General features: G+C 48.1%; 1 long non-coding RNA gene across 1 annotated transcript in view; it reads right to left on the bottom strand.

Annotated features, from left to right (window-relative positions):
- Positions 1–10,640, bottom strand: part of LOC109320938 — a 16,267-nt gene extending 5,627 nt beyond the window's left edge. The window contains exons 1-2 of the long non-coding RNA XR_002103891.1: positions 10,630–10,640; positions 10,346–10,347 (exon numbers count right to left, since the gene is read on the bottom strand). This is a non-coding gene — a long non-coding RNA (uncharacterized LOC109320938). The remainder of the gene's footprint in view (positions 1–10,345; positions 10,348–10,629) is intronic.
- Between the last annotated feature and the right edge of the window lie 1,360 nt (positions 10,641–12,000).

Genomic DNA, 12,000 nt, shown 5'->3' with positions numbered 1-12,000 from the left:
GGGCGGTTCATGGATGTGGGGTTTGTGGGGGACTGTGTGGGGATGACAGAACTGTCTGGGAGGGGTGGGTCCCCTGCCCCCCCATGGTGCACAGCCCCCCCTCCACAGCAGCAGCAGCCAGGAAGCAGGCCCTCAGGGCACTCATGGCCTGCTGCAGGCAGAGCCCCGGTAGTGCATGGTGCTGCCTGAGACCTGAAGGCTACATGTGGCAGTTGGATCCAGCCCAGCCCACTGGTACATGCCTTCATATAGGAGCAACACTGCAGGCAAGAGCCAGGCACCATCAGGCTGGGCCAGCTCCTGCCTCCACATGGCCCACATGCCATAGAGCTGGGCCAGCTCCTGCCTCCATGTGGTGGGCATGTAGAGGCAGAAGCTGGCCTAGCCTGATGGTGCGGTCCTGCATGCTGTCCTGGGAGCCTCAGGTGGCAGCAGGAGCTGGCCCGGTTCCATTCAAATGCGTGCATCAATAGACTAGACCATCTCCGTGCACTGCATGTAGCCCCCGGGTATCAGGTGGCATAGTGAGCTGCCAGGGGGCTCTGCCTGCAGCAGTCCATGAGCACTTTGAGGTCCTGCTGTTGGCTGCTGCTGGAACTGTGTGCTGTGGGGATGGTAGACAGGAAACCCACCCCTCCTATACAGCCCCCCACCCCACAGTCCCCTGACTCCCATGCCCGTGCTTACTGGGGACTGAGTCTGGGTTCCAGCCAGCTCCAAGCCACTACTGACAGCTTTGCCCTGCTTCTCTTTTCTCCAACACACTGAGGCAACAATCTAGAGCAGCAGGCGCATGCAGCAGGTAGAGACACTCTGGCCAGGTGCTAGATCATCTCTTTGGAGGTCCCAGCTTCCAGCTGCTTTAGGGCATGCTTCAAGAGTGTGCCTTGTGCTGCTTTTTGCTAGCATGTTTTCTTTTGTTACCAAGATTCCCGGAACTTAAGAGTCCATGCTGAATATTTGCAATGCAGGGAACATTTTTTCATTCGTGGTGTACCTTCTGCCACATTTCAAAGTGCTTTGAGACGCTGCAACACGCATATGCTGTCTTGAGTGGACATGACCATAAAGATTCTCTCTGACCCAGAAAAATTCGATTCTTTACTATAATGAAAGGAATGGAACATAAGAAAGAAACTCTTCTGGGTGCATTTTTTGGTCTGTATTATATACTGCATATTAGCAGTAAGCAGTAATAACACGTAAGAGCCTTTTGTCCATTAAACATGCTCACAAGAAAATAAAATTTGATCACATTGTGACTGTAAAGCTGGATGATAAAAAAGAAACTCTTGTTTATTCCACAACAGCTTAGGTGGGCTGTCCATCTGACAGTTTTCAAAGAATGCTGGATTTTAAAAAGCATTCACAAGAATGTTATTTGTGTTGCCATTTGTCCTTAAAGTAAATTGCTTATCTAATTTCATAGCTCCACCAGAAAAATGTTCAGGCCCAAATTGGCTGTTGGTGGTTTGGGCAAAAGGTCCCAGCTGTCTGTCTAGGGATATCATCTTTTCAGAGTAAACACTGGGGACATAATGCCCCATTACGCCATTGTTTTCTGTAGTCACTTCCAAGGGGGTCTCAGCAAAGATGGAGCTGAGTGGGAATGAATAGACTGAGGTTGGAGCTGGATAGGAAAGCGTGAAGTGCTGCAGGTACTCAATTCACAGATTACCATGCAGACACTTGAGCAGAGGATAACAGAGCAGGAAGATGCATTGTTTTCTTCTGGGTTTCCTCTGCATCAGGAGCATCCCAGGTAGCCATATATGAACTGATATGAGTAGGAATTCAGCAGAAATTCTATTGCTAGAGAGAAATAGACAGAAATCTAGCATTAACCTCCTGTATAAAATTAATTCTGCATGGAGGCAGTCTCCCTTGCTGTGGTCCATAACAGGATCCCTGCTTCCCCAGACATCTCTGACCAGGACTGAGAGAGGAAAAATGCTGCCTGGTGAGTCCAGAATTTGATTTTTCTTACCAGCTTTATCCACACAGTTTTTACTACAGGCATAACTGTCCTCTCTAGCTATTTATATTGATGCCATTCATGGTATCTAAGCACAATTTGTATGGACCAGTCTTGCTTTGAAACTCTATTTCTGCATGCCTCTTGCAGTGTATATCTCTTTTAAAGCCTGACCTTCACTGCATCAGAAAGTAATTCTGGGATTTTTTAAAAGGGATTGTTTTCCTACATGCTCTTTGCCATATTGTCTTAATTTCCTTTTAAATGAAAACTTCATTATTAATTTTTGCCATCCCCTATTCATAACAATTTATGGAACAATTCGGTAGGTATGGATTATTACTCATAAGGTGTGAAGATTGACTGCTTTTGCTAAATCTAGCACACCGTCCCAGGGATAGTAATTTTTCATTTTAAAGTGTCACACACTACTTGCTTTCTTTATTTCTTATCGTTGAAACTTAATCATTCTGAACTTAATATTAAACTTTGTTCCAAGATCCCAGCTCTGACAAGAACTGAATGCAGCTATCTGTCTGCCTTAGTTAGGTAGTTAAACTACAATAAATATGGCAATAAATATTCCAAGATAATCATTGGAATATCCTTGGCATTTATGTACTTATCATGGGTGGTCAACTCTTTTGTATTAGTATTGGAATTGAGAGACATGGTTCCCTGGTGATATGAGTGTGCTAATGTACAATGACCATATTAGTTTTGGTAAGTGACGGAAAAAAGGACAAAACAACTTTCCTGTAATTTTTAAAATGCATTTGACCTTAAACTCCAGAAGCTGTTTCATGATCCCATTAAGAGCACAGTATATTCTATAAAAACTGACATCTTAAAATGATGCAGTATCTCATTAAATCATTCTTTCATGTCCATTTGCCCTGGAGCTGTTAATAAAAGGGATGATTTGTTACTACACATGCAATGTTTAAGTGTTATCTAGGTGGTCTAAGAGCGTATTATTTGTGGTTTGTTGGGATGCAACTACGATGCCAGCTACACCACCAAGCAAACTAACAGTTCTGCTCTTTGCATTTAAAATGAGGACATAGTTATAAAACACAACTTTTAAAAATTAGTCTTCTTCCCAGACATGATTACCAGATATCACCTCTGAGTGCTTCTACGATACTCATTATAGTAATAAAACCAAATGTCAAATGTATATTGGGCCAAATTCAACTCAATAAGAATAAGCAACAAAATTTGTTAACTTCAGCAGTGTTGCAGGACTCTTATGCAAGGGATAAATTTTATATATTTTAAATCCAGCATGGACCATTATGACCATCTAATTCCACACCTACATGAGTAATGCCATATATTTTCACACAGCAACATGATGCTGCCCATATTGTGTGGATGGACTAGATCTATCTTTTAGGTGGAAAAATCCATCTTGATTTAAAGACAGTAAATAATGGAAAATCCACCATATCCCTTGGTAATTTCTCCAATGGTTACTGTCTTTACTGTTAAAAAAATGTCCACTTTATTTCTACTCAGAATTACTTTATCTAGCTTCATCTTCCTGCCTTGGATTTTATTATGTATCTGCTAAAATTAAATACCCTGTACTATCTAATATTTTCTACCCAAGTAGATATTTATAGATCATTTTCCAAGAACTTTGCATTTTCAAATCTACCTTACCTTTTAAGGTGTCAATGTGCCTTACATTTCTTAGTAGTTGAATGTTCACCTCCATAGCATGGAAAGAAATCAGCAGTTTGAGCATATTTTATAAGCTATAGCCAATTTTTCAGCTGTCTGGAATATATCCCAAACTACTGATCTGAGGAAGTTAGGAGAACCAAACATTTGGTTCCCTGTAACAGAGTGCACCATTCCCTAAGCTGCTCTGTTATCTATTCTTCTTTCTCTTGGGCAGGACCTCAGCTGGAGTTAATTGTTGTGTTCCATTCAGATGGAACTGTGAGCATTTTTACCAGCAGCAGATCTGCCCCAGCGACATGCAGACACAATTTAGTTTGCAGCCTCAGTCTGTAACAGAGTTAGATTTTGCAGCAGTGTCTCAGATCAAATAACTGCTTGAGATCTCCTTCTCTTGAGGGCCTTTGCGTATAAACATAACCTTTTTCTCTCCTTCACCTTTTCTTCTATTCTCAAAATTTATTTGGGTAGTCTAAGGTTTAGACTCTAAGCCATCTGTTCGACCTTTCCCAGAATTTCTAGCTTGTCTTCAACAAAGGTCACATTCCTTCAAAGAATGTTTGCCTTGAATATGCTGTTCCTCAGATCCCATCATGTGTCTGTTGGGCCATGCAGCTGGCTGCATGTATGCATTGGGTCATGGGCACTTGGGGTTCAGGGAGCACCCTGAACCCCAGGCAACTCGGGATTGGGGAACATAACATCCACAGTCCACAGTGCAGGCAGGTCAGGATGAGGGAGCTCCTTGGATCCACACCTGTACATACTAGGGACTTTTTAATGGCATGTCTGCAGCTGGCTACACAGGCCCTGGCAGCTGGGGATTAAGGAGTTCCATCCCACATGTACAAAGTAAAGCAAAATCCAAATGAGCCACAAAGGTGTTAAAAGTGTAACATCTTTGTCAGCGCGTCCATGCAGAGTACCCCCTAAACCTCTTGATTTTCACCTGCCATGACTTTGATCTCAATAGAAATAGGGAGGAAGGAGGTGTTACTGAGCTGAGTACCTGCGGGAAGCACCATGCTGGATTGGGGTATGATACAGATGCTTTTATTAAGCTTTCTTTCTCTTATTTACAGGAACCCCCCTCGGAGGAGGAAGCAGTCCGACAGACGGATCTTGGGGATCCCCTGGGCCTCCAAGCTGATCCCTGTCCGCTTATACAACAGGTAAGTACCATGTAAAGTCCCAATATCTGCTGCTAATTATCTCATTAGCGGCTTGTTAGCAGCCTTACCAACATTCCCTTGCCACGTCTTTCGGTGGATTGGGGCCTGCCACGTTCTAGGGGTTTCTTTTCCCTGATCCCCTTCTCTTCGGGTTTGAGGTGCCGAATCCCTGACTCCTCAGGGCTGGGTCAGGCGTTCCCCACTCCCCTTTTCTCCTGAGTACTTTTGCCACATCCTGGCACGGAGCTGCAGCTTTTCTCGCGTTGCGACTCCGCTTCTCTCTGACTTTCCGTTGCCGGCGTGGACTCCTGGTACGTAGAGAGGAGGGTAGCCAGTTGTCATCCTCATATGGACGTTGTCATCCTCATATGGATTCCTGCATCTAGGATCCACCTTCAGGATCCTTTGTAGCTGCGTCCTCAGTGGTGTCTCCTTGGGTTGCAGTGCCCAAAGGCAATTTTTCCCCAGCCTTCTCTCTCTCTTATACTTTGGGCCCGGGCCTCATTGTCCCACCTCCTTCCCCCAAGTAAATAATTGTCTTCAGCTGTCCACATCCCTCTAGTAACAGGGCTTCAGTCGGGACCCTGTTACACACCTCCCCCTCCAGTTACTTGGTCCTATCCCCCCAAAGGGAAAAAAGAAAGTTAAAAAAAAAGGAAGGGCAACTGTCCCCACAAAAAAAGAAGAGAGGCAAGCATTTCTCCTTGACCATTCTCGCTCACATGAGGAGGTCCTTAACTTGATCCTTGACATTCTGGTGTATTCCCCTTGCTGGATTTTGTGTCCTGGATGGGGACGTCTCCTAGGTGGGATAAGAAATCTACATTTCCACTTCTTCGTCCTGCTTGATGTTCCACTGCAAAACAGAAAGTTTGCAATGCTAGGGACCATCTCATAAGCCTAGCATTGTTCAATCTTGCCACACTTAACCACCGCAGGGGCACATCATCCGTGATAAGCACGAACTTCCTACCTAATAGGTAGTACTGAAAGAGTTCTATTCCCCATCGTATAGCTAGACATTCTTTTTCAGTGGTACAGTAATGGGCCTCGGTGGGTTTAAGTTTTCGACTAGCGAATGCCACTGGTCTCTCGGCCCCCTCTTCCTTCTGAAATAGTATGGCGCCTAGCACAACTGCCAAGGCATCTGTTTGTAAGAAAAAGGTTTTCTGAAAGTCTGCCCTATACAGGACTGGATGTTGACATGACATCTTTCAGTTGGTTGAAAGCCTGTAGGGCTTCTGAGTTCCAGGAAATTGGGATGTGGTATCCCTTTGTCACTTCTGTCAGTGGGGCTGCCTTTTCTGAAAAGTTAGAGACGAACCACTGGTAATAATTGGTGAACCGTAGGAAGGACCGGAGTTGTTTCAATGTTTTCGGTAGGGGGTGTTGCCTTATGGCTGCCACCTTATCTGACATGGGCTTGATGACCCCTTGGCCTACCATAAACTCGAAGTATTGTGCTTCCTTCTTCCCCAGGGCACATTTTTTCAGGTTTGCTGTGAGCCCCGCTCGTCCGAGACTCCCCAGTACCTGCCAAAGATGTTTGCAATGGGTATCCCAGCTGAGGGAAAAGATGATAATGTCGTCTATGTAGGCCACCACATAGTCTTGATGTGGGGCAAGTAGTTGTTCCATTAACCACTGGAAGAAGGCAGCCACCCCACATAGTCCAAACAGCATTCTCTTGAACTGGAAAAGCCCCCATGGAGTCCCAAAAGCCATCTTTTCTTTGTCTTCTCTTGCCATTGCGATTTGCTAGTACCCCTTTGTGAGGTTGAGCATAGACATAAATTGGGCCTGGCCTATCTCCTCTAGCATGTCATCAATCTGAGGCATCAGGAAGGCATCAGATCTAGCAATCTCATTTAGCTTCCAGTAATCAATGCACAAGCGGATAGATCCATCCTATGGGGCTCCTCCAGGGACTTCTGGACTCTTCAGTAATCCTTCACTTCTTCATCTGGTCAATTTCTTGCCAGACGACCGGCCATAAATGGTGTGGTAACCTCCTCCAGTGATCTCTAATTACTTGTCCTGGTGGAGTTACAATATGATGGTAGACTCCCTTAGCTTCCCCTGGTATTTCCTTGAACACGTCTTGGAATTCGGCTATCAGGATTTTTATTTCAGCTTGCCTGGGGCATCTCTCAGGCTCCAGTTAAGTCTTGCACCACTGTTTCATTCCCTTCCTCCATCTCGTCCTCCGGCTCTCCCAGTCCCCCTGACACAATTTCCGCAGGAGGCTGATGTGATAAATTTGTCTTTGCTGCATCGGTGTCATTTGTAAGACTTCATAGTTCACTGATCCTGTACATCGCATCACATGAAAGGGCCCTTGCCACTGGGCCATCAGCTTGTGGGTATGTCCCGGGGGCCGGGGTGACCCTGAAAACTCACCGGCAGCAGGAGGCAAGGCTCTGGGGAAAGTCGTGCGGCTCGTGAGCCAGCTCTTCATCCAGCTGCGGCCGGCCGGTGACTTCAGCGGTGAACATCGGCCGGTGCGAATAAAAGCGGCAGCAGCTGCAACGAAGGGGGCGGATGGCCCCGAAGAAGGAAAGATGTGGATGGAGGAAGAAGAGGGAGAGGCCCCATGGCACCCGGGGAAGGATGGGGAGCCAGATCCAGAAGAGCCGGAGAGAAGGAGCCAGCAGCAGCGGCCAGGAGTTGGCGGGAGGCGCCCACATTGGATAGCTGCGAAGTTAAAATCACCACGGAGGACCCGCTGGAGCCAGGTGCACGCGGGGCGCTGTGGGGCAATGAGGAGCCCAGAGGAGGAGTCAGATCAGGGCGGGATCGTCGTTGGGACTGCAGGTGACCAGGTCTTTTAGAAACATAGGCCCTAGGAGCTGAGGGTCTGGAGCCAGGTTTGTAACTGGAGAGGCTCGACCCTTTTAGCATATAAAAGAGGGGTAAAGGAGGGCGGCAGATGGGCGAGAGGAGCTACGTGCCTGCTCCTCCGGGCCAGCTCCAGAAGGTGGCGTGAGGCCGGGGTGCAGGGGTGGTTGGAGCCCCGTGTACATCTGTCAGGAGGACCCAGGCAACAAGAACCCATCAGTTGACTCCCTCCCATTGAAGATACATCAAGATGTGGCAGGCGAGAGCGGGGGCAGTGACGTGGGAAAGAACATCAGCTTTGCCCTCAAGGGTCCTGGGGCAAGACCGACATCTAAAGGGCGGTGGCCTCAGGAGCAAGCATAGCCTGGCGGGTACAGGGTATTATCTGGGAGTAACACCACCACACAGTCTCCTACCTGCAGCTCTCTCTCAGCGGCTCGGGAGTCATACTATTGTCTCTGTCTCTCTTGGTTCTGGCTGAAGCGTCTCCGCGCTATCTCCTGCGCCTTCTGTAATCACTCTCAGAACTCCCTCACCACTTGGGGCTGGGATGGGTCCATTCAAGCTTGCGTCCAGTCTTCGCATATGAGGTCTAGTAACCCTCGAGGACTATGACCGTAAATTAATTCAAATGGGGGAAATCCCATTAAGGCCTGTGGGGCTTCTCTTATAGTGAAGAGCAACAGGGGAAACAGGGCATCCCACTCCTGAGGATCGCCCTGTATACACGCCCTGAGCATCTCCTTAAGGATATGGTTAAACTGTTCTACCAGCCCATCCGTCTGGGGATGATATACTAAGGTGCATAATTGCCTTATCTTCAGCACCTGGCAAACCCCTGTTAGAATTTTAAACATAAATTTTTTTCCCTGGTTGGTTAAGATCTCCCAGGGTATCCTCACCCAGGCAATCCATCGTAGTAATGCGATAACTATCACTGGGGCCGTCACTGATCTCAATGGCATGGCCTTGAGGAACCAAGTGGCATAATCTATGATCACCAGGATAAATTGGTATCCTGTCCTGCTGTGCGGGAAGGGCCCAGCTATGTCCAAGGCGATGCGGTCAGACAGATGTTTGATCAGTGGCATGGGTATTAAAGGGACTCGCTCTGGTTTTACCCCCGGTGTCTTGTGGCATTCCGGACATTCCACACAGAATTTTTCTGTCATTTTATATCTGCCAGGCCAAAAGACTTCGCATTTCAGTCTGGCCTCCACCTTATCGCACACCAGGTGTCCTCCCATGGACAGGGTATAGGCGACCCGTAACAAGCCCTCTCAGTATCTCTGGAGCACCAGGATCTGGGCTCCCTCTCCTCCCTCTTCCAGGTCTTCTACCCGGTAAAGCAGGCCCCTTCTTACCTTGTAACGTGGGGCTTGGGGGGGTCTCAGGGCAGTCCCAGTCGCTCCCTCCAGTTCCTCACGCTGGGATTTCCATAAGTTCTGGAGCCAGGGGTCTTGTTGTTCTTGGTGGAAGTTTCCTTCCACCATCCAGTCAATGTTCAGGCTTTCTTCCGTGTCCCCAAAGCAGAGGGTCTGGGGCCTCACTTCATCTTCTCCGGGCACATCCAGCATCCGCTGGCGGACTACCTCCCTCAGGTGTGGCCAATCCAACCCCAGCAGCATCAGACAGGGCAAGGTTTTGGCTATGCCAACCAGGAGCTCTTCTGTCTGTCCTAGTACCGAGAGCTCCAGCCTACTTTGCGGGTAGGTGTAAACCGCACCATGCATACATATCATGGAGACTGGGGTGCTGGTGGTTCCTAGATGTGGAGGCAAGAAATAACTGCGCACCATAGATTGGGAGCATCCTGTATCTACTACAGCCAGTATAATCGTGTTACCTTTGCGGACCTCCACTACTGGCTTGCTCTTCTGGCCTGGGTCTCAATGCTGGCTGAAACTGCCATCCATTTTCTCATTGTGCCTTTCCATCCTGGGACTCAGGTCGCGGACTGACCTAGGAAAAAACTGGGAAATATGGCCTTTCTCCCCACACTGGCAACATCTCACTTCAGGGTAGCCCCTGTGCGTCCCTCCCTTCGTATGGCCTCTCCCCGCCTAGGAGGGGCAGTTGTGTTCAGTCAGAGGGCGGAACTTGGTCTGCCACCTCTCTCTCTCTCGGGTTTTTCTCCTTCCCCCTCTGTTGTGGCATAGTCTTCTGCTAGGTGGAGTGCCTCTTCCACCGTCTTAGGTTGATGGCACTGGACCCACCTCTGGGCACTACCCGTGAGATCTGTTAAAAATTGTTCCAGTACTATCATGTCTACTACCTCCTGAGTAGTATGTTCTTCTGGTCGTAACCATTATTCCGCTAGGTCTCAGAGGGCCTGTGCTAACAGTCAAGGCTGGCCCCCTTTGGGTCCCTTCTTGGCCTGGAATTTGTACTGGTACATCTCTGGTGAAATTTCTAATTCATACAGAATTGCTGATTTCACCTGAGGGCCTGGTAGGCGGCCTGGGCTGGGCCAATGAGGAGTGGCCCCAACCTGGCAGCCCAACTCCCCGGGTCACATTTTGCAGCTGTCACCGCCCATTCAGACTCCTCCAAGTAGGTCTCTACGTCATCTTCCCCTGTCATTTGGGGTAGTCCTGGCCCACCACCTTCTCTTACCAAGGACATCTGTTGGACTGCGATCTTTTCACAAAGGTCCTGCTGACAGGCCCACAGCTGGATCCTGGCTTCCGCCTCCTGGTTCTGCATCCTCACCATCTCCTCCACCTGAGCCTGCTGACCCTGGAGAAATCTCAGCATGAAGCCGTGTGCCAGCTGCCAGTCTGTGGGTGCCTGCATATCCATAGCGTCCACCCAGCCCTCCGGTTTCCGGCCAATGCACCACTTTGTCAGCATGTCCGTGCAGAGTACCTCCTAAGCCTCTTGAGTCTCACCTACCACGACTTTGATCTCAATAGAAATAGGGAGGAAGGAGGTGTTATTCGAGCGAGTACTCACAAGAAGGACCACGCTGGATCGGGGTATGATACAGGTGCTTTTATTAAGCTCTTTCTTTCTCTTATTTACAGGAACCCCCCCTTGGAGGAGGAAGCAGTCCAACAGACCAATCTTGGGGATCCCCCGGGCCTCCAGGCTGATCCCTGTCCACTTATAGAATAGGTAAGTACCACATAAAGCCCCAATATCTGCTGCTAATTATCTCATTAGCAGCTCGTTAGCGGCCCCACGAACATTCCCTTGCCGCATCTTTCACTGGATTGGGGCCCGCCGCATTCTAGGGGTCTCTTTTCCCTGACCCCCTTCTCTTCAGGTGTGGGGTGCTGAATCCCTGCCTCCTCAGGGCCGGGTCAGGCGTTCCCCGCTCCCCTTTTCTCCTGAGTACCTTCGCCGAATCCTGGCATGGAGCCATGTTTTTTCCCGCATTGCGGCTCTGCTTCTCTCTGACTCTCCATTACTGGCGTGGACTCCAGGTACATAGAGAGGAGGGCAGCCAGTCCTGGGACTCTTGTCATCCTTGTATAGACTCCTGTGTCTAGGATCCACCCTCAGGATCCTTTGTAGCCGTGTCCTCAGTGGCATCTCCTTGGATTGCAGTGCCCGAAACCAATTTCTCCCCAGCCTTCTCTCCCTCTTATACTTCAGGCCCAGGCCTCATTGGCTCTCGGTGGGAGTGGCCTGCCTCCTTCCCCCAATTAATAATTGTCTTCAGCTGTCCATGTCCCTCTAGTAACAGGGTTTCAGTTGAGACCCTGTTACAATCTTCTGCCATTTTTATTGAATGATAAAGTGGTTGAACATGTGGCATGTTACCATGTATTGTGCAATGAACATGTGCAAGTAATTCGTATGGATAGAAATTCACTTGGACAAGTCATTCACATTGAAAGAAATAATCCCTGAGCTTAGTGTAATTTAAGTGGTAGAGGATTAGTTAATATGGTAAAAGACAAAAATCTGTGGTCAGATCCTCATCTAGTGTAAATGAGCAGCTTTGACTTTATGGAGCTGTGCCAGTTTGCATCAACTGAGGAACTGGCTGCAGATGCAGTGATAGACATTCACATTTGCTGTTAATTTGAAACACATTCACATTTGCTATTAACAATAATAACAGCAAAGATAAGTAAGCTGGTAAGAGTTAGACTTAAAAAGTTTAGGCATTTACCTAGATACACATTTTCTGAAGGACATACGGGTGCTTGGATTTTGCAATTGGTTTGGCCCATTGTAGATACAAGACTGTTTTGAAGTGCGGGTGCAAATTCAAGCTTTTTCAAATCTAGGAAGTGCTTAGAGCTGAGATTATGGCTCATAGTTTCATAGTTGGTAGGGTCAGAAGGGACCTGAGCAGATCACCAAGTCCGACCC

The sequence above is a fragment of the Crocodylus porosus genome, unplaced genomic scaffold (genome assembly GCF_001723895.1).
Source record: "Crocodylus porosus isolate Cpor-Errol unplaced genomic scaffold, CroPor_comp1, whole genome shotgun sequence".
Lineage (NCBI taxonomy): Eukaryota > Metazoa > Chordata > Crocodylia > Crocodylidae > Crocodylus > Crocodylus porosus.
Note: the sequence above shows the minus strand (reverse complement) of the source record. Positions and strands in the feature narration are given on the sequence as shown.